Below are 21545 nucleotides of genomic sequence, written 5' to 3' on the forward strand. Positions count from 1 at the left end.
TCAATGATCTTTGAAATTACCCTTAAATTGGTGGTCTAGCTGTTTTTCGATTCAGAGGAGTGAACGCTAGCGCTGTTGAGAAAGCCGGAAATGGTGGAAACAGCTATCCGGCGATTGTGCATCCCTCTGAATCGAAAACAAGCAAAACTATCTTTTACTTTTCTATCTTTACTCAGATTTGAGTACTAGGAAGTTTCTTTCTGTCCTTTTCCTAGACGAATGAAAACGGAATGTGATTGTAAGGAGCCCTTTTCGTTTTCTATATTCGTCGTCTGCGGTCTTATAAATTGTAAAAGTCGCAGATTAAGGATGTACCAGAAAGAACTTTCAACACGAAAAGTTTCAGATTTAAATAACTATTTACCATTTTAATTTTATTATAATGGTGAATTCTGCATCTGAGACTTATCAATTTGTGTAGGTTGATTTTTATTTTTAAATTACGATTTTTTTGGCATATATATCATACTAGTGACCAGGGCTGAATTTACATATGGGCTCTAGCCCAGGGCAGCAGAATTCAGGGGGCGGCAAATGTTGGTATTTTGGTAAAAAAGTAAAAAATGGCGAGAGGGATGGCGGCAAATTGTGAATAGCCCAGGGGCGGCAATTCTTCAAATCCGCCCCTGCCAGTGACGTCATCCATTTGAGTGTGATAGCGTAGTCGATGATTTTTTAAATAAGAATAGGGAGTCATGTGATAGCTGATTTGAAAGGTTATTCAATTCTCTATTGAGTAATATAAACATTAACAACTTCACTGTCCAAATGGTAATACATACAAAGAGTCTCCCACGTCCAATGCTATTTTAATATTAAATATCATGTAACTGCAGTAAATATTGATTTTTATTATCACTAAATATATACAAAAGTCAAATCACCGTTTTTCTAAAAAAAAATTAATGATCACACATGATTCACGGACGTGCCTTTAAACAAATTATACTCCCACATTCATTGGATCATATAAAAACAAATTATATCATACATTGAATGTGCTTTGTAATCAAAATATATAATAACGGAATCTGAAGAGGAAACTGTCGGAAAAGCCAAAAGGCAAAGAAATGTGGAAAAAAGAAGAAGAATTATTTCATATTATGCCTCAAAAATTGTTTTGTATTCTTATTCCTGTATAAAAGGAAATTATTTTATAATATACCTACCTAATAAACATTTTTGTATTGTTATTTTACCCTACTGGTATAATTTAATATAAAACTAAGAGTACTAATAGTATGTAATATTTTACCAATTTTTTTCACACTTCAAAGGTTATGATTATTACCACACGCTCATATACCTACCTATGTGTGTTCAATTTTAAAAATGCCTATAAAATAAGACCTGCCCTTGAACCACATTTGATTCATGGACGTACGGATTAGGGTTAGTTGTTTTAAAATAATTATTTATACAGGGTGTCATAAACAATTTTTTAATTAAATTGAGACAAAAAGAAAAATGTATGTAATTTATTTAATTCAAAATACATTTTATTTCCAAGTTTATCTCCAAAATCGCCCATTCTCGAGAAAATGAATTTATTCCAACCTAAACGTCCTCAGTGTATACCAGAAAAATGGAAAAGTACTAGAGTTGGCTTTATTCCCAAAGCAGAAATAGAATACAAGGATACAATACAACTATACTAACATCACAATAAAGATGGACTAGAAATAAACAAACCAAGACACGTTGAATGCTACGAGGAGCACTCCCGAATCATGATTTACAATGTATAAACTGTGTAAATCATGATTTGGGATTTACAATGTATATACACTGTAAACTAAGATTTAGGAGTGCTCCTCGTAACATTCAACGTGTCTTGGTTAGTTTATTTCTAAAGCATCGTTATAGTAGGGGAGGAAAGTATGCTAAATTTGCAGTCACTCGAGCGCCTTGGGGACCTATTGGGTTGTGATTAGTAGGTCCTAAAACCAATAAAATTTAAGTAAAATTTTCCATTTTAGTAGGGACTTTCCATTTTTTAATTCAATTTTCCATTTCCAACAATCGTTTTTTGTTCGATTATAGCGCCATCTATCCATAATTCGAAAAAATGTTTCGAATAAAAGTTGCTTATTTTTAAGTAAAGAATCCAAATCTGCAATAAAATTTTGGGGCTCCTATTTAAGATTTTAAACTAACCCCCCACCCCACCTACGGCGGGGGTCGTGTTTGGTACACTATCTCAATCACGAACGTCGCAAAAACCCCTTATATTTTTTATATTCACCCCTACCCCCACCCCTTTGTTGACCTAGCAGCGTTGCGCCCCTAGAGATTTTACTTAGGTACGTCATGACCTACTTATTCCCAAATTTTCGTGCACTATCTCGATCATGAGCGTCATAAAAAAATAATAAAAACCGCGACTTCGACCCCTTCTAACTACCCTCAGCCCCCACTTTGGTTTCCGGCCGTTGGTAAAAGTTATGTACACAACTAATTCAACATATCCCCGTATAGTTTTTCCATATTACTTATCACGCACAAAATCCGCTCCCAGCTCTTAGACTTAGTTGTGTACATGACTTTCCCCTATGGGCGGAAAGCAGAGCGTAGGACGAGGATAGTTATAAGGGGTCAAAGTTATCCCGGTTATTTATAGCGTTCTTCGCCTTCCGGTTCCCAGTTTCCAGCTTCGTCGGTCGTTCCATTCGCCAGGGAGAAGATTCCTTTCCGACATTGCCTTCTAAATGCCGCCTAGCCAGGATTGTTTCGGCCTTCCTCTCTTCCTTCTCTCCCTTGGCGTCCATTTTAGAATTTGTTTTGGCAGTCTGTCGTCGTCCATTCTTTTAGGGGTCAAAGTGCACCAAATATTAGTACACAAAAATTTGGGAATAAGTAGGTCATGACATAACAAAGCAAAATCTCCAGTGGCGGAAAACTGCGTGGGGGACAAAGGTATGCGGGTATCCACCCTCGGGAAGCATCTTAGGGTAGTTTGGGGGTAGTTACCCCCGACCAATAGGGGTTGATGAATTAAACACTATTGATAACTACTTGTTTATTACCAACTATAAAGACCACAGTAAATAGTTGATGTGCTCACGGTAAAACCATTTACGGGTGCATCTGAATTAAGAATGATAATTGATAAAACGAATGAATTAGAATGAATCACGATGCCTTGCTGTATATATAAATAAACTTGTAACATGTAGTATGTTTATATTGTCGACTCAGCTTTGGCCATGGCTTACGAAAATATTGATTAGTTGACGATGCATTATTGCCGGCTGGTGTTTCTAACAAATCTAGGTGACCTACTTTTGGTTTTGTTTCTAGGACATTTAAGAATTAAATGAATATGTCTTGATCTTAATTTTGGATGTTGATAAACCCTTACATCCATCCCCTTCGGGAAAATTTTCTGACTACATGCAAGGAAGAAAATTAGATAGCGCCACCAACTGGTTACTGTGTTTTAATCGATACAAAATTAAATATTTATTTCCTATAACTAATTAGTAAATAAAGTAAGGTACAAAAAAAATGTTCGACATCAACACTGTTCCCGTTTCACTGCCACTCACTGTGTCCTCGGACAGTAAGCATATAATCTATTCTTATGTATTTCCTTGATTTTATTGTTTTCTGTTTTGATCTTACAATTAACGTTATTTACCTCTGTTATTGTGAAGGGGCCTACATAAAGACTATTACACTTACCTTTCTCTTCCCTTTTTACCAGGTCTAGGTCTCTATTTTAGAGTGTTGTGGTGTTGCTTTGGGCTTATTCTCTTCTTGTCGCTCTTTTTTGTCTTCATTGCTTTCATTACTTCTAGTGAATTGACCTATCGTATCTATGTACTCTGTGTCCTCTGGTTTCGAAGAAGTGTCCGATATCACGAATTCTTTGACATGTGTTCTTTTCGGTTTGTTAATTTGACATTCATGGTATTGTTTAACGTATTTTCTTACGTCTTTTTCCAAATTTTTCCATCTGAATCTTGCTTTTAGCTTCTTTATTAGTTTATTTTTCCTTAAGTGTCCTCCGAACATCGGGTGAATATGATATTCTTCTATTAATCTGTGTTTTTCTTTGTCATCTTCTATTGTTTCTGGTACTTCACGTATGTATATTTCTACATTCTTCAATATTTTGTTTCCTTGTTTAATAAATTCATCAATTGTGCACAATTTAAAAATAATATCGTTTACGTATATTTTTACTTTACGTACTGCATTCTCTACCGCCAGCTTATCAAGCTGTGTCAACATTTGGTTTAAATCGAAATGATTGAATCCTGTGGCTACGCTCTTGCTGCATTTTATTTTGTTTTTGCCCCTAATGCTGTCTTGGTGAGGTTAGTTCTGCTCCAAAAGACAAAATTGGTAGTCTATGCGCCTCTAAATTATTTAGTACCTTTCTTACTGTCTGTGTGGTGGCATCTGGCTGTAGTGCAAGTTCACTTTCTGCCTTCGTTTGCCGTGATTCTTTTTCCTTTTTTTTGCTCGAGCTCGTGTTGTAGCTAGTATATGATTGTTGTCTATGTATAAGTTCTTTAGTTGATGCAATGTTATTCTTGAAAGGCTATCTGCGTAGTTATTTTTCCCTGTTATATACTCTATTTCGAAATCGTATTCCTCTAGATCTAATCTGATCCTCGTGAGTTTTGAGGTTGGTTCCTTCATTGAAAATAAGTGCGTTAGTGGTTTATGATCCGTTTTTACTAAAAATGTTGGTGCTCCATACAGATAACATTTGAAATGATTAATTCCCCAATGGATCGCTAGTAATTCCTTAACGATTATAGGTTTACCCAAACAGCACAAGTACATCCCTGGGACGTACCCGGGATGTACCACTAGGACATTCGTACGTCCTGAGGACGTACGTTTCAGGTCCTGGGACATCCTCGGGACGTACCGAGGACGTCCGATGTTACAAAATCATCCGTGCCCAGAATGTCCGACCAAACTTTCCTGGGGACGTCCGACTAAAACCTCCTTGGTACGGTCGTCGAAAACCTCTGACCAAACCTTTTTAGGGCATTATGTAAAATGTTTTCAGAAATTTTAAACATGGCGTTTAATTACTATTAAACAATGTTGAAAAAGTCTAAAATTATTTTATATAAATTTACTCATAATTTTTAAAGATGAAATCTGCATTTAAAATGAAAAAACACATATTACCTATACATGGTGTCCCGAAAAGATTGGTCATAAATTATACCACAGATTCTGGGGTCAAAAATAGGTTGATTGAACCTAACTTACCTATATACAATAGTGCACACAAAAAAAGTTACAGCCCTTTGAAGTTACAAAATTAAAATCGATTTTTTTTCATATATCGAAACCTCTTAGAGATTTTTTATTGAAAATGGACAAGTGGCATTCTTATGGCAGCAACATCTTAAAAAAAAATCAAAGTGAAATTTGTGCACCCCATAAAAATTTTAAGGGGGTTTTGTTCCCTTAAACCCGCCCAAACTTTTGTGTACGTTCCAATTAAATTAATATTTTGTTACCATTAGTTAAACACAATGTTTTTAAAACTTTTTTGCCTCTTAGTACTTTTTCGATAAGCCAGTGTTTATCGAGATATTTTGAATATTTTTCGAATCCACCACATATTTGTATATGGTTAAGTATGATTATAGAGACCTATTAATAATCTGGAAATTTATTTATAATTTACATTTTTAGGTATATTTTGAAAAAGAAGCCATATCTCGATAAAACGTGACTTATTAAAAACAGACATAAGAGACAAAAAAGTTTTAAAAACACTGTGTTTAACTAATGGTACTACAATAATAGTTTAATTGGAACGTACACAAACATTTGGGGGGTTTAAAGGAGCAAAACCCACAGAAAATTTGTATGTAAATATATTAAAAAAGAAGCCGCATCTCGATAAAAACTGGCTTATCGAAAAAATACTAAGAGTCAAAAAAGTTTTAAAAACGTTGTGTTTAACTAATGGTACCACAATGATGAATTAATTGGAACGTACACAAAAGTTTGGGGGGGTTTAAGGGAACAAAACCCCCATACAATTTTTATGGGGTGGACAAATTTCACTATAATTTTGTTTTAAGATGTTCTGACAAAGAATGACACATGTCCGTTTTCAATAAAAAATCCCTAATAGTTTTCGATATATTGAAAAAAATAAATTTTCATTTTGTAACTTCAAAGGGCTGTAACTTTTTTTATGAGCACATTTGTACTAAGGTAAGTTAGGTTCAATCGAACTATTTTTGACCCCAGAATGGGCGGTATAATTTATGACTAATCTTTTCGGGACACCCTGTATAATATCAAACAAATTTTTATTAAAATTTAACAAACAATAAGACTTTTTGTTTTCTTCTTTGCTTGCTCCTCCAAATGTTGATAATTATTTTACCTACAATCGTAGATAAAAGAATATACCTAAGTTCCTACCTTATATAAAAAAACTTATGCCATGGCCACAGTATAAAGAGGTTCCACAGTAAAACCACTCGTCGGTCGGCGCTTTGATCTCAGGAAGTAAACCGGCAAAGTACGAAATTGGTAATTTACCAGTGGTGGATGCTGACGGAGGCCGCACGCTCCTTTGGTTAACCTTACAGAGCCGTACTAAATCTTTCTGGGCCTGCGACTATTATTTATTAAAATAAAAAATGCGGCTTCCGATATTTAACTGTCCAGATGTTCTTACTAAATGTTAATATTACAAAACTAAAGGGTTTAATAAATGAAAAACAATATTACAATTCAATGTTTATATTTCAACGGTATTTAAAATATCAACGGTATTGCGCAAGTTTTAAATCTATATTATTTTATCATGTTCGTAAAATTTTTTAATGAATTCCCAAGAAGCGATAATATCATCAATAATTTTATTTCTTAGGAAGTTATTGCGGAGTGCTTTTAATAAATGAGGTGTATCAAAAGAAAAGACAATTTTATTATTTTCATGATAAAAATATGGTCTATCGGCAGATATATTTAACAAATTTAAAAGTTTAAGATTATTAGAGCCCATATCACATACTACTCCTACCACTTTTAAAGAAATATTTTGTAATTTTGTAATAATATCTAAAATTATATTTTGTAGCTTTTCCGCAGGGCAAGTTGAATTAACAAGGTAGTAAGCTATTGGTTGCTTCCAGTTGGTTTTTACGCCTCTTATCATTATTACTTTTGCGGATAATGCTGGTTTAAAACTAGTATTTTCATCTCCAAAGTCTTCAAAACCTATTATCCTATCTTTTTTAATACTATAAAATAAATGTGCCTTAATACTCATTTCGTCAAAACAAAGGATACATAATTTATCGAGATCAGAAACATTATTCATTTTTTTTAAGTATATCAAAAATGAAATCATTTATTCCAGGTTTGACAGATATATGTGTGACAAATTTATGTAATGTTGTAACACTGGGCAAGCAAAATTCTTTAACTAATTTTTTCCTATACAGTTTTGGACCGTTAAAATATAATTGTAAACAAAATTTTTTGTATTCGTTTGAATATCTCCGACTGTTCTTTTTTTCAGATTTTGTTCAATTTGAATATTAATAAAATTAGCCAAATTTCTATTGGCAGAACAAAATTTATCCGTTAGTGATTTATAATTTTCTAATGTAACGTTTTTAAGATAATCGGGTTTTTCAGAATCTTGTAATTTTTGCAATTTTTTTTAATCGAAAATTCTTGTTTTGCTATTGCTTTATAGTCTTTCTTAGTTTGTTTTTTTTTAGGGCTATAGGTCGATACACTTTCCAAAGTTTGAGTTTGTTGATTTTTTTGTAGAACAAGTTCTCTGTCATCCTCTCCACCTAGCGGTACGGTTGCTAATTCTTCTCGTTGTTCCTCATCTTCCTCATTTACTGGATGAAAACTGTTTTCATCATCTACAACAGAAGTTTATAGGTTGCCTTATATGAAGAAAGTGTCATATTTCACATAAAATATCTACAATCTACAACATTTAATTTTTTATAACAAGCTGAATTATTTTTTTAAAGTACAAGGAAGCCTTTTGTTATTTTGAAATCAAAAATATTCAACAAATGCAAATCCAACAAAGTTGTATTCCAACAATAGAAATAGCAAAGAGAATAACACAAAATGGTTTATAATTTCTTAGAAAGTTGCATACCGTCTTTTATTTCGACAATATATGGTATTTCCACAGTATATAGATGGAATTTCCCTCTATATACTGTGGTATTTCCAAGTCAAAATTCCGCTTAAATATTTTTGTATAGAGCAGATAGATTGCAAGGGGCAGCTTGGTATTTCCAGATCAAAAATTACCTTTAATTTCGAGGGGATTTAAAATGAGTTGAATGAAGGAATAATGTGGTCACACAATCAATTCCGATTTTGATGTTGATAATATTGAATTTCATAAGTTCATAGTAAACAAGCTATAATTTATTGCAATACTACAATGCAACAAATGTATACGTCAACAATATAAATAGCAGAAGATTCTTAGGTTTACACAAAAATTTCAGCTTTCAAACATATAAACTCACCTTGATCAACATTTAAATGTTGGTTTGGACTGTCTTCTATTGAAGGAAATAAACGTGTTACTGCGTTTTTACATAACCTGTTCCTAGTTTTATTTGAAAACATAGTATTTTCAAAATGCACACTGCATAATCTGTTCAAATTTACGTTTGTTTTCTTTAACAAATCTTCTCTCTGGCACAACATTGCCCAATTTCGTGCTCTGAAAATAAAATAAATTTACTTACTATTTAGACAACACTAAATTTTCCGGCTATTATTGACTTTCATAAATATATAATATAATATGCATATGAATGTAGAAAAAACACAATATTTATGCCTAGGTGAAGATTCAACTGATATGATATTGGACAATATAATCAGAAAATAACTAGCTGTGGTAAATAAAAGTATTTGGGAATTAATTTCAGCAAAGAAGATACGGACGATGCAGAAATTAAGAGCAGAGTCAATAAAGAAAGAACGATAATTAGAGATATAATTAAATCATTGAACGGAGTTTTGTGGAGTACCAAGATAGGGAAACAAAGAAAAATGAGAATATACAACACCATAATTAAGAGCACATTGGTATAGGGATCCGAAACATGGAGAGTAAAGGAACACCAAAAAAGTAAAATAGAAGCTACCGAGATGGACGCCCTAAGAAGAGCAAGTAGAACATCGAGATTGGACCGGGTTAGAAATGAGTAAAGCAAAGAATGAATTTACAGGAAACGGTCATAGATGCATTGAGAAGAAACAATTAACGTTGTACGGACATGTTCAGAGAATGGGGGAGGAGAGACTGCTAAAGAAAATTATGAAATGGATACCTACAGAAAACAGGAAAAGAAGAAGGCCAAGAGCGACGTGGATACAAGGAGTAAGATGATCAATGAGTGTACGAGGATTAGAAGATGAAAATTGCAATGATAGAAGATATTGGCAACAAGGCATCGGACAGCGTCGGAGGACGTTTTGAACCCGAATTTATATGTATAAACATATAATATATACAGAGTGTTTCATTGGGAAAGTAACATACATTTACTGCAGAAAGAGGACACTTAGGCGGTCTCAAAAATACCATACTTAATGGGTCTTACTAAATTAATAACGAAGATACTGAGTGTTTTATCTATTTTGCCATTTTCTTAATTGGTTCATAACTTTTTAACCACACTGTATATTTATTTTATATTTGGCACGCAAATATCGCTTAAGGTGTACAATAAATTATATTATGTACAATTGTAAAAATCCAGGTCCGGATTAAAAAAAAATTGGAAAAATATTCCAACCCAAAAACAACACCATGTACATTAAATTTTTTTAAAATGGATTTTTCAGTTGAAAAGAGGATGAAAAACTAAATTTAGTGGTATACTTTGAATTTTTGGCAAAATGATTTTTCTGGTCAAATTTTGAATTTAAATTCTGAAATTATGTGAATTTCGAGAGCTCTAAGTAGAAAAAAATTGAAATACAGCTTACAACTTGTCAACCGCACTGTATATTCATTTTATTTTTAACACGCGAATATTCTTTTAGGTGTCCAATCAATTAATTTATTTACAAATAAAAAAATCCAGGTCCGGATTAAAAAATATTTTATAAATGTTCCGACCCAAAAAACACCCTGTATATTAAATTTTTTTAAAATGGATTTTGCATTTGAAAAGAGGCTGAAAAACTAAATTTAATGGTATACTTTGAGTTTTCGGCAAAATAATTTTTCTGGTAAAATTTTGAATTTGAATTCTGAAATTATGTGAATTGCGAAGCTCAAAGTAAAAAAAATTAAAATATGATTTAATTTTAATTAATACCATTATTTAATCTAAATTGGTAAAATATTAACATTTTGACACATAACAATAATTTTTGATGATGGTAATTTTGAATAAGTACTTTAGTTTGAATAGTTATGCTGCAAATTTTCTCTGTTTTGTTATAATTTTTAGATACTTTGTTGATTAAAGTGATGTATTCTTTATTGACTCTTTATTATTTATTCATTATTTAAAGATGAATATTCGCCAAAATTTATTTGTCACAGATAATAAAAAAACACTGAAATGTTTTAACATTTTACCAATTTAGATTAAATAATGGTATTTATTAAAATTAAGTCGCATTTTAATTTTTTCTACTTAGAGCTCTCGCAATTGACATAATTTCAGAATTCAAATTCAAAATTTTATTAGAAAAATCATTTTGCCGAAAATTCAAAGTATACCACTAAATTTAGTTTTTCATACTCTTTTCAAATGCAAAATCCATTTTAAAAAAATTTAATATACAGGGTGTTTTTTTGGGTCGGAACATTTTTACGATATTTTTTAATCCAGACCTGGATTTTTTATAATTGTAAATAAAATAATTGATTGGACACCTAAAAGAATATTCGCGTGTTAAATATAAAATAAATATACAGTGCGGTTAACAAGTTGTAAGTTGTATTTAATTTTTTTTCTACTTAGAGCTCTCGCAATTCACATAATTTCAGAATTCAAATTCAAAATTTGACCAGAAAAATCATTTTGCCGAAAATTCAAAGTATACCACTAAATTTAGTTTTTCATCCTCTTTTCAACTAAAAAATCCATTTTAAAAAATTTAATGTACAGGGTGTTGTTTTTGGGTCGGAACATTTTTCTAATATTTTTTAATCCGGGCCTGGATTTTTTACATTTGTAAATAAATTAATTTATTGTACACCTTAAAGGATATTTGCGTGCCAAATATAAAATAAATATACGGTGTGGTTAAAAAGTTATGAACCAAATAAGAAAATGGCAAAATAGATAAAACACCCAGTATCTCTGTTATTAATGGAGTAAGACCCATTAAGTGTGGGTCCGTCAAAAACTGTAGTTACAATTTTTTGAATTGTTCGTGCACATGAACACCGACTAATACCAGTTCGAATTTTACTCATGTTCAACTTCACAATATTAACAATTATTCACAAAACTAACTCAATTTAAGCAAAATACGGCACTGTTAACCCGCACATGCCTACTCGACTAGCAATGGAAGAATGGTTTTCGGGCGACCAGGAAATATGCGCAGTCGCCCTGCGCGTTGAAAGATTTTACTTCCAATTTTTCGGAGAGTGGTTCTACTGTGGAACCTCTTTATACTGTGCCATGGCTTCTCGGGTTCTTGCTGAAGTATTGTATCTGGCTGTATCTCCCTCTGTTTGCATAGAAAGTTGTTAATCTTTTTTGCTAACATTTCCTTCTAACCGATTCTAACGGTTAATCTACCCCCTATCCTATGATTGGCCAGGCGGGGTTCTACGCTTGACATAATATGACACCGTTGCCGTATCCTCAATTTTTCACAAACATAACCCCATCACATAAAGTTACGATACATTTAAAAATAGCTGCTTCAATCAAAAAAATAAAGTTTGGAAAAGTAAATAGTACAATATCAGTGTAAATACTGGATAGAAAAAACTCAAAAGAGGCATTTTAAATCAAAGTTAATTAAAATTGTTACAAAAAGATCTAAATAAAGATCAACTGTATAAATGTTTTTAAATCAAAAGGTAATTTAAATTCTTTTTATTAATGATTACTATTAAAACATTAATTGAAATTTAAATTATTTAGTAGATTATATTCAAAGTTAACTAACACTGTTATAAAAAGGAAGATCAACTCATAGATGAAGATAAACTGTATACATTTTGTTTAGACTATAAATCTATCTCTATATATTAAACGTTATTATACAATCTTACTATTCTTGTATATTATACCATTGATTGGAATTATACAAGAATCGAACAAATAAAGTATGGCATCACTGCAAATGCCAAATAACTAAAGGTTATTAGATCCATTCCTGAACTGGTCTGGATTCGTAATTCCTAGGGACGTCCGTAATCTTGCTTCCTGGGGACGTCCGAGTAAGGTCCCATTACATTCTGACTTAGCGGGACCTGAAACATACGTCCTGGGGACGTCCGTATTCGTACTTCCTGGGGACGTCTGGATTTGTAATTCCTGGGAACGTCCGATTGAGGTCCCCGTACATTCGGACTTAATTAGGACCTGAAACGGACGTCCTCGGGATGTCATGTGCTATCTGGGTATTACATTCTCCTTTATTGAAACTTCTTGATGCGTATGCTATTGGTAGGTCTATTCCGTTATAATCTTGACTTAAAATAGCTGAACAACTCTCGTTGGATGCGTCTGTTGTTAGGATGAATTGTTTATTGAAATCCGGATATTTTAAGATTGGTGGTTTCATCAATGATGATTTAAGCTTATTGAATGCTTCCTCACATTCTTCTGACCAAAAAAATTCTACTCCTTTTCTCGATCATCTGTTTAGTGGTCTGCATATTTCAGCAAAATTTTGAATAAAACATCTATAGTAATTACAAAATGCTACGAATCTTTTTGTCTCTTCTGCTATCTTAGGTGTCGGGTATTGTTCAATCGTTGCATATTTCGCTTTGTCTGGTGATACTCCTTCCTGAGAAAGATCATGTCCCAAATATGTGACTTCTCTTCTAAAAAATTGACATTTTCCTGGGTTAAGTTTCAAATTGAATTTTCGACATGTTTCGAATGTCTTTTTCAGGTTGTCTAGGTGATGTTTTTCAGATATTCCTATTACTACTATATCGTCCATGTAAAGAAATGCTTTGTCTGGTGTTAATCCTGAAAACGCTATTGACATCATCATTGAAAAGCTATTCGGGCTTACGTTTAATCCAAAAGGTAATCTGGTAAATTGAAATGCTCCATTTTCCGTGCTAAACGATGTGTATTTTCTCGATGATTTTTCTAATGGTATTTGGTGAAAACCTGACATTAAGTCTATAACTGAAAACCATTTTGCTCTTCCTAGTTGATCTAATATCGAGTCTATTCTTGGTAATGGAAATTTATCTGTGACTATTTTCTTGTTCAGTTGTCTAAAATATATGCATAACCTCCATGCTTTATTTCCATCTATACCTTTTTTCGGTACCAGCACTACTGGGCTGTTGTATTCTGATGTAGACGGTTCTATTATTCCTGGGACTCTTAGTTTTTGTACTTGTCGGTTTAATTCCTCTGTTTGTGCATCAGGTGTCCTATAGTTTTTAATATACAGAGTGGGCCAAACAAAAGTATCCACCTCGATATTTGGCAGTATTTATTAGATTTTAAGAAAAAAACAGGTCAATTTTCGATCCAAGGGGGACACATTTTTACGGTACAAACATCTGTCATTTGTCAACTCCCTCCCTTCCACTTCCCCCACCCCGTATTTTTAAATAGGGAATAGGGGTCGTGTGATAGCTCATTTGAAAAGTTATTCAATTCTCTATTCAGTAATATCAACATTGACATAGACATTTATACAGGGTGTCCAAGAAAAATTATTTTAAATTTAATTAATTGACACAAAAAGAAGAATGTATGTAATTTATTACCCTCAAAAAACATTCTACTGCTGACAGAAAACATAAAAAAATGTTTATTTGATAAATAAACATTGTTTGTTGCTTAAATTCAATATTCAACCTACCAAGAGGCAGATGGGTGGAAGCTTGAACATTGAAATTGAGCGAAAAACAGTGTCTATTTATCAAAAAACATTTTTTTCTGTTTTGTGACAGCAGTAGAATGTGTTTTGAATTAAATAAATTACATACATTCTTCTTTTTGTGTCAATTAAATTCAAAATAATTTTTCTTGGACACCCTGTATAAATGTTTATGTCAATGTTGATATTAATGAATAGAGAATTGAATAACCTTTCAAATGAGCTATCACACGACCCCTATTCCCTATTTAAAAATAAGTGGTGGGGAAGTGGAAGGGAGGGAGTTGACAAATGACAGATGTTTGTACCGTAAAAATGTGTCCCCCTTAGATCAAAAATTGACCTGTTTTTTATTTTTTTAAAATCCAATAAATACTGCCAAATATCGAGGTGGATACTTTTGTTTGGCCCACTCTGTATACCGGAGTTTGGTCTTTAACTCTCAGTTTCTGTTCGTAGAAGTTGTTACATGTCAGCATGTCATGCCTTAGGGCGAATATATCTGAATATTCTTCGCATAAATAATAATAATAATAATAATAATAGCCTTTATTGCCCAACAGTTTCCCATTTACAGAGCAAATTTTACAATGATTTTTATAACAGCACATACGAATAAAGATACTAAAGTAAAGAAAAATAAAAGAATACTAAAATAAAGAAAGAAACAGAAAAAATAAAATACATAAATTTATAACTTACCTTTACACATTCAAAATATGTGCCCGTGATTTATTTTTAAGTTCACATTCGCTGCACGTGAATATATCACAAACACCTACTAATTTATTAGCATTACGGCACATTAGATTTAATGGTGATTTGTACAAAATATTAGTTTGTGGTCTGTTACATAAAAATATATTATTTTGTTGTCTGGATGTTAATCTAGGAACCCATATATTAATTTGTGAAAGTAACTTAGCACAATCTACCTTATTGTTTAACAATTTATGAAGAAATATGACAGAAGCTTGATTTCTACGCTTTTCTAACGAGACAAAGTCAAACTGATTGAGTAAGTTCAAGTAATTACAACCTCTAGGAGGATAAACTCCTGTCAGTTTAAAGCTTAAATGTTTTAAAAATTTCTTTTGAACTTTCTCAATAGTGGATGCATATTGAATGTATATTGGGTTCCAAATAATTGATCCATATTCTAATTTCGGTCTTATTAAACTATAATATAGTGAGGTTAGTACAAACAGGTTATGAAAATTTTTACAATTACGAGTAACAAATCCATACGTACGATATGCAGCATTGACAATTACATTGATGTGTTCGTTAAAAGTAAGCTGTGAATCAAAATAAATTCCTAAATCTTTAACAGTGTTACTTCTCTCGAGTACTGTATCGTCAATCGTATAACGATACACGACTGGATTATTTTTACGACTACATGTTAAAATTTTATATTTAGAAATATTTAAATAAAGGTGATTATTCAGACACCACTCCTGCAACAAGTTAACTTGCCCCTGCAACCTAATACAGTCATTTAAACAGGAAATGGACATATATAACTTCAGATCGTCTGCAAACATTAATTTGTTATCCTCAAGTACGTTACATAGATCATTTATAAAGATTATAAATAACAATGGTCCTAGATTAGACCCTTGGGGAACCCCACTTGTAGCAAGATAAGTGTCCGAACAAAAACCATTATAACAAACACACTGTTTACGTTGTGTTAAGTAGGATTGTAATAAATTATAATATGTATTATTGATACCCAGAATTTTAAGTTTCTGAAGTAGTATTGAATGGTTAATTTTATCGAAAGCCTTCGAGAAATCCGTGTATACCACGTCAACTTGTCCTCTATCGTCTAAATTTTCACATAGATACTGACTGAACGCGGTTAGGTTGGTGACAGTTGATCGTGCGTTCATAAATCCATGTTGATGAACAGATATTATATTTTTAGCTGACAGATATATGCGGGAGTACACAACAGACTCAAAGATTTTAGCAAAATTATTTAAAATGGATATTGGTCTATAATTAGCGATGTTAGTACGATTTTCGGACTTGTATATAGGACAAACTTTAGCTGTTTTCCATACATCTGGAAAAACTGATGATTTTAGAATCAAGTTGAAAAGTGTACAAAGTGGCCTAGTTAGTACATGCAGGCAATCTTTCAATAGAAATGAAGGTATTTTGTCAGGTCCTGAAGTAAATTTATTCTTCAATTTTTTTCCAGCTGCTAAAATTTCAAGTTCACTAATAGGTTCACAACTCATATCTAAAAAAGTATTGGGATCAAAATTGAAATCTAAATTTCCCTCATGTATCTCAGGTAGAGAATACACACTTTCAAAAAATGTTCTGAATGCATTTACTATTGTCTGAGGAGTATTAAATATTTCATCATTATAAACCATTTGTCCAGGAATTCTAGAAGACTTTTTATTATTTACAAATTTCCAAAAACATTTTGGTTCATCTTTTAGTTTCATTTGCACCGTTTGTAAATAAAGTGAATATGCTTCCTTAATTTTTTGTTTTACTAGTAGCCTAACTCTACTGAACTGTACGTAATAATCATTTTTTTTGGTTTTTTTAAATTTATTATGTAATTTAGCTTTTTCCTTAATAAGTTTTATGACCTCACTGGAATACCAACTAGGATATTTATGCTTAAAATTTTTATAAACTGGCACATGGCTATCAATGATTTCATAAAACCTATCATAGAAATTTTGCAATGCTTGGTTGACGTTGCTGAAATTTTCCAGAAAAGCCCAGTCGGTGTAAAAGAATTCAATATACATTGACATATAGTCGGCTTTTTTAAAGTTATAAGTTTTAGCACTCATGCTTGCATCAAAATTGTTTTGTTTAGTAAAGATAGCTTTAAGTTCAATTGATAAAGAGGGGTGGTACGCATCTTCGTGTACCAGTGGCAGAGCATCACGAGATACAGAACAATCAATATTTGAAACTATTAAATCCAGTAATTTATTGTGATTATTTGGAATATTGTTGTATTGTTTCATGTTATAAAACGCTAATAAGTTGCTAATGGAATTTGTTTTACGATCATTCCATAATGGAATTCAAAATATTCCAATCCTCAAGAACTTCTAAAAAACTGTCAAACTCATCAAGCGATATAGATGGTGAAATGTAAATAACTGCCAAATAAAAAGATTTGAAAGATATATACAATTTGCACACCAAGAAGTCGATTTCGGGAAAATTTTCAGCAAACAGTGACGTATCAACTAACTCAGACTTAATACTAGTATCTACAGCAAAAAGTACACCACCACCACAAGTTAACCCCACTTGATCAAATTTACGATCACTTCGATAAACTTCATAGTTACCCGGAAATAATTCACTAGAATTTACTTCCGGTTTCAACCAGGTTTCACTTAATGCTACAACACTATATTCGCAATCACTCACACTTGAAGAGAACATGTCTATTTTACTGTTAAGTCCTCTGACGTTTTGATAGTAAACTTTGATTTCTTCGTTACAGATACTGTTGGGTTGACTTAGTTTAAAGATACTATTTTTGGAACATCGTTGATATATTTTATCCGACAGTTAGTATCACCAGAGTTTTTCCTATCGTATAGCTCTTGTTTAACTTTTTTATAATATTCTAATTGCCGTCTAGTACGATCCGCAGAAATCCCTATATTTTTGTAATTTTTCTTTGCTTTAAGTTTATTAGAGTTTATTAATATTTTCCTCGCAATATCTTCATTTTCAACTGTAATCTTAATTGGCCTATTTTTTGACTTATCGGCAGTACCCAGTCTAACGATACTCATATTAATGTTTGACAGCTCTGGAGACAATGAAGTTAGTATACTTGAAATAACTTCTTTATCGTAATTAGCTTGTTCTTGGGATGGTGTATTTTGTTCCGGTTCAGCAACATTAAAGAACATGACATTTTTCTTACGCTTTAGTCTATCGGTTACTTCCGATACCAAATCTTCAAAATCTACAGAAGTTTCGGTTTTAGCTTTTTCTGCATTTAAGTCTTTTATGTCTTTCTGGAGTTGAATAATAAGGGCCTTTAATTCATTGAGATCTTTACCAATACCTCTACAACCCACACATGTCCAATCACATCCTTTATTACCATTTAGAATACGTACTTCATTTGAAGTAATATCAACACAGGAATGTTTATAGGTATCCTTACAAACACAGCATGTAACCATAAGGTGGCCATCAAATGATAATTCACAACATTTACAAGAAATTTTTGAAGGCATCTTGGATATACAAATCCGTTAGGTAGATAGCAAGAGATACGCCACTGGTAAATTATCAAAGCAATTAAATTGCTAATTGATAAGAAATCGTGGAAATCGAAGTTGAATTGTTGAGGTTATATTTGAAATTCGCACAAAATACTCGATAACAGAAATATTAACTATGCGTTCAAAATGCTGCAGTGATAAATAAACTGTTTATAAATACCTTGATATACTCGAAACAAATTAAACTTGAGCACTTTATACTAAAACTAGTATTTAATTCGGACACAACTGAAACAGGTATAATATCATACAGTGCCGTAGTAACTGACACTACGCGTGTCAACGTTTACAACGATAAAGATACTAATTTATCGCGTATGTATTCTGGAATGTCTAACTTCAATGATTCCCGTAATTCCTTTTTCCTATCCTTGCTGTCGTTGATCAGTCTGTATATGTTGAATAATTTAATGTCTAATGTTTTGATTGCATTTGTCTCTACTTTTACTGTTTCGTAGGTTGTGTTCAAAATTTTGATGTATGGATTATTACTTGAAATAATTGCTCTCGCTATGAATATTCCTGGTTGTATTTCCTGTTGTTCCACTATCCTGTCGTTCTTCAGTGTTTGAAAATTTTTTACTATTCTGTAAATTTCACATCTAGGCGGTATTATTATTGTGTCATTATCTATATCAGTGGTTCTCAATCTTTTTGAGTCATGTACCACAAAATACTTTTTAATATTTTTGGTATCACTTAACTGAAATAACTACCTATCTAGATAGGTAATCTAATTAACTGTAATAGTGGTGATTTTGACAGTTTTGCGTTTTGTGTACCACCGCAAATAATGATATGTACCACCAGTGGTACATGTACCACAGATTGAGAACCGCTGATCTATATTATCCAAAATGTTCGTACTAATGTAACAATCGTTGTCCTCTTTAAGAATTACAAACAATGGGAGAAGTTGAAACAACACTAGAAGTAAAAGGATCTCGATTTGAGCATATCTTTCTATGAATTTTAAGGTTAGCGTAGTCCAGTATGCATTGAAAGTTTGAAATAAAGTCTCTCCCAATGATTCCGTCGGTTGGAATGGGAAAGTTAGGTTCAACTAATTGAAAGATATGCTCAAATCGAGATCCTTTTACTTCTAGTGTTGTTTCAACTTCTCCCATTGTTTGTAATTCTCCTTTAGTTACTCCTTTTATTTTCGCCTTTGTGTTTGGTTTCGCATGTTCCTTCATAAAATCTTGTGAACATTTCAGTATTGAAATATCAGCTCCTGTGTCTATGATAAATGTATTTGTATGTTCTAGGATTCCTGTTTTCATTGGTACAAAATTCGTTAGGTTTAAGTCGAAGTTGTAAATATTATATTCCACTTCTGACCGTGTACTTTCTTAACTCCAGTAGCCTTACGTTTCTGTTACGTCCTCCTCTCTGGTTTCCTCTGTACGTTTGGTTGTTAAATTGTCTATATCCTCTGTTCGAATAGTTCCGTTGGTTTACGTTGTACGTTTGGTTGTTAAATTGTCTATATCCTCTGTTCGAATAGTTCCGTTGGTTTTCCGTTGCTTCTCCTTCGTTCCGTTGTCCGAAATTATTTCTTCTTCCTCTATCGTATTTGTTATGGTGTCCTCTTCTGTATTGATGCTGTCCTCTCCTATTTTCATAATTCGTCCTATAATTGAACACTCTTCCCTGTGTGTTCTCCTCTGTCGTATCAATCGATAAAAATTTGGATACTACTTCCTGCGGTGTTGTGAAATTATCTGCCTCCAGTATTAACTTAACTTAATCTGTATTAACGTTTCGCTTCATTGTTGCTACAACTGTTTCCGTCGTGTATTTTTTCGCTAATTCCAATGGCATTCCTTCCGCTATGTATGCTACCTTTAACTGTTCCGCTAGTTCCTCTAGTTCAGATGCGTACACTGCTGCATCTTTGTTTCCTTGCCTTTTCTTTGCTAACTTGTCTATTACCGTTTTCGGATTGTCGCCTCTTAATTCTTTCTTCAGTGCCGCGGCTATAAGTGGGATCGTATCCTCTGTAGTTCTCAGGTTTCTAGCCTTATTGGTCAATCTTGCCTTTATTAATGTTATCGCTGTTTCTTCATGTCCTTCCGCTATTTTTCCAAGTAGTTCTAATGCGTCTAAAAATGGTTGTAGTTTACCCGCGTTTCCATCGAACTCGTTGGGCAATACCTTGCTTGCGATATTCAAAAATTCGTTGATCGTCAGAGCCATGTTTAATATTTTTATATCTTGTTTTATGTCGCTTTTTCCCTTTTCTATTTCCTCGTCAATTTTTTCCTCTTCTATCTCCTCGTCACTTTTTTCTTCTTCTACTTCCTCGTCGCTTTGTTCTTCTTCTATTTCCTCGTCGATTGGCTGATGTATTTAACTTGGAACTACTGTTCTTAAGCTTGAAATGAGCGTATAACTTTGTCTCTGATTCTTCCAAAATATTTGTTGCACGTCTCTCTTTGTTTGTCTGTTAATTCTTCCCAATTTTTCTTTGTCAAGTGGGTGAATTTGTTATACAATTTAATTAACTGTGTCGTTACTTCTTCTTGTATATCCTTAGATTTAGGTACTTTTTTCTTCAAGACTCTTCTGCTTTGTCTTATTACTTCTTGCGTAATCTCCTCAACTATTTTGACGAAGTCTTCCCAAGTAACTTTGTTGCTACTCATTTATTCATAATTGTTCTATCCTTTATTCCTGTACTTCGTAACGAAAGCATAAATTCAATAGTCTTACGAGGTATAATAAATATATATAAAATATTATGTCAAAAAAATAAAATAAATTTGGTAAATTGCAATAAAAATCATTATATCAATCATTATAAATCATCATAAAAATCAGTAGGCAAATCAAAAGGTCATAAAAGTCAGTAGGTAAAATAATAATTGAATAAAAATTTGGTAAAGATAAAAATATATGCTAGTAAATATATAAAAATCATATAAAAATGTAAAAATGTATCATTACGTCCTATAGATAACCATAATATGTACTTGAAAAACAAAAAATTCTCTATAATACCAATAAAGGTAATTAAAAATAGATTAGGTAGATAAAAATAGGTAAAAATTAGATTATGTGTATCTTACATTACGGTTATATTACTTTATTATATGATTATACGAATTAGAACTAATATCTTGGAAATACCATAAGAATAAATAATATGGACTTACCACTTTTAAACGTCTTTCGTATCACCAAATGTCCTCG

At 32.4% G+C, this 21545-nt stretch overlaps 1 protein-coding gene across 1 annotated transcript in view; it reads left to right on the forward strand.

Moving 5' to 3' along the window:
- Nucleotides 1-21545, forward strand: part of LOC114345659 (mevalonate kinase) — a 434326-nt gene that overhangs the window by 368659 nt on the left and 44122 nt on the right. The window lies entirely within an intron of this gene.

The sequence above is a fragment of the Diabrotica virgifera genome, chromosome 3 (assembly GCF_917563875.1).
Source record: "Diabrotica virgifera virgifera chromosome 3, PGI_DIABVI_V3a".
Lineage (NCBI taxonomy): Eukaryota > Metazoa > Arthropoda > Insecta > Coleoptera > Chrysomelidae > Diabrotica > Diabrotica virgifera.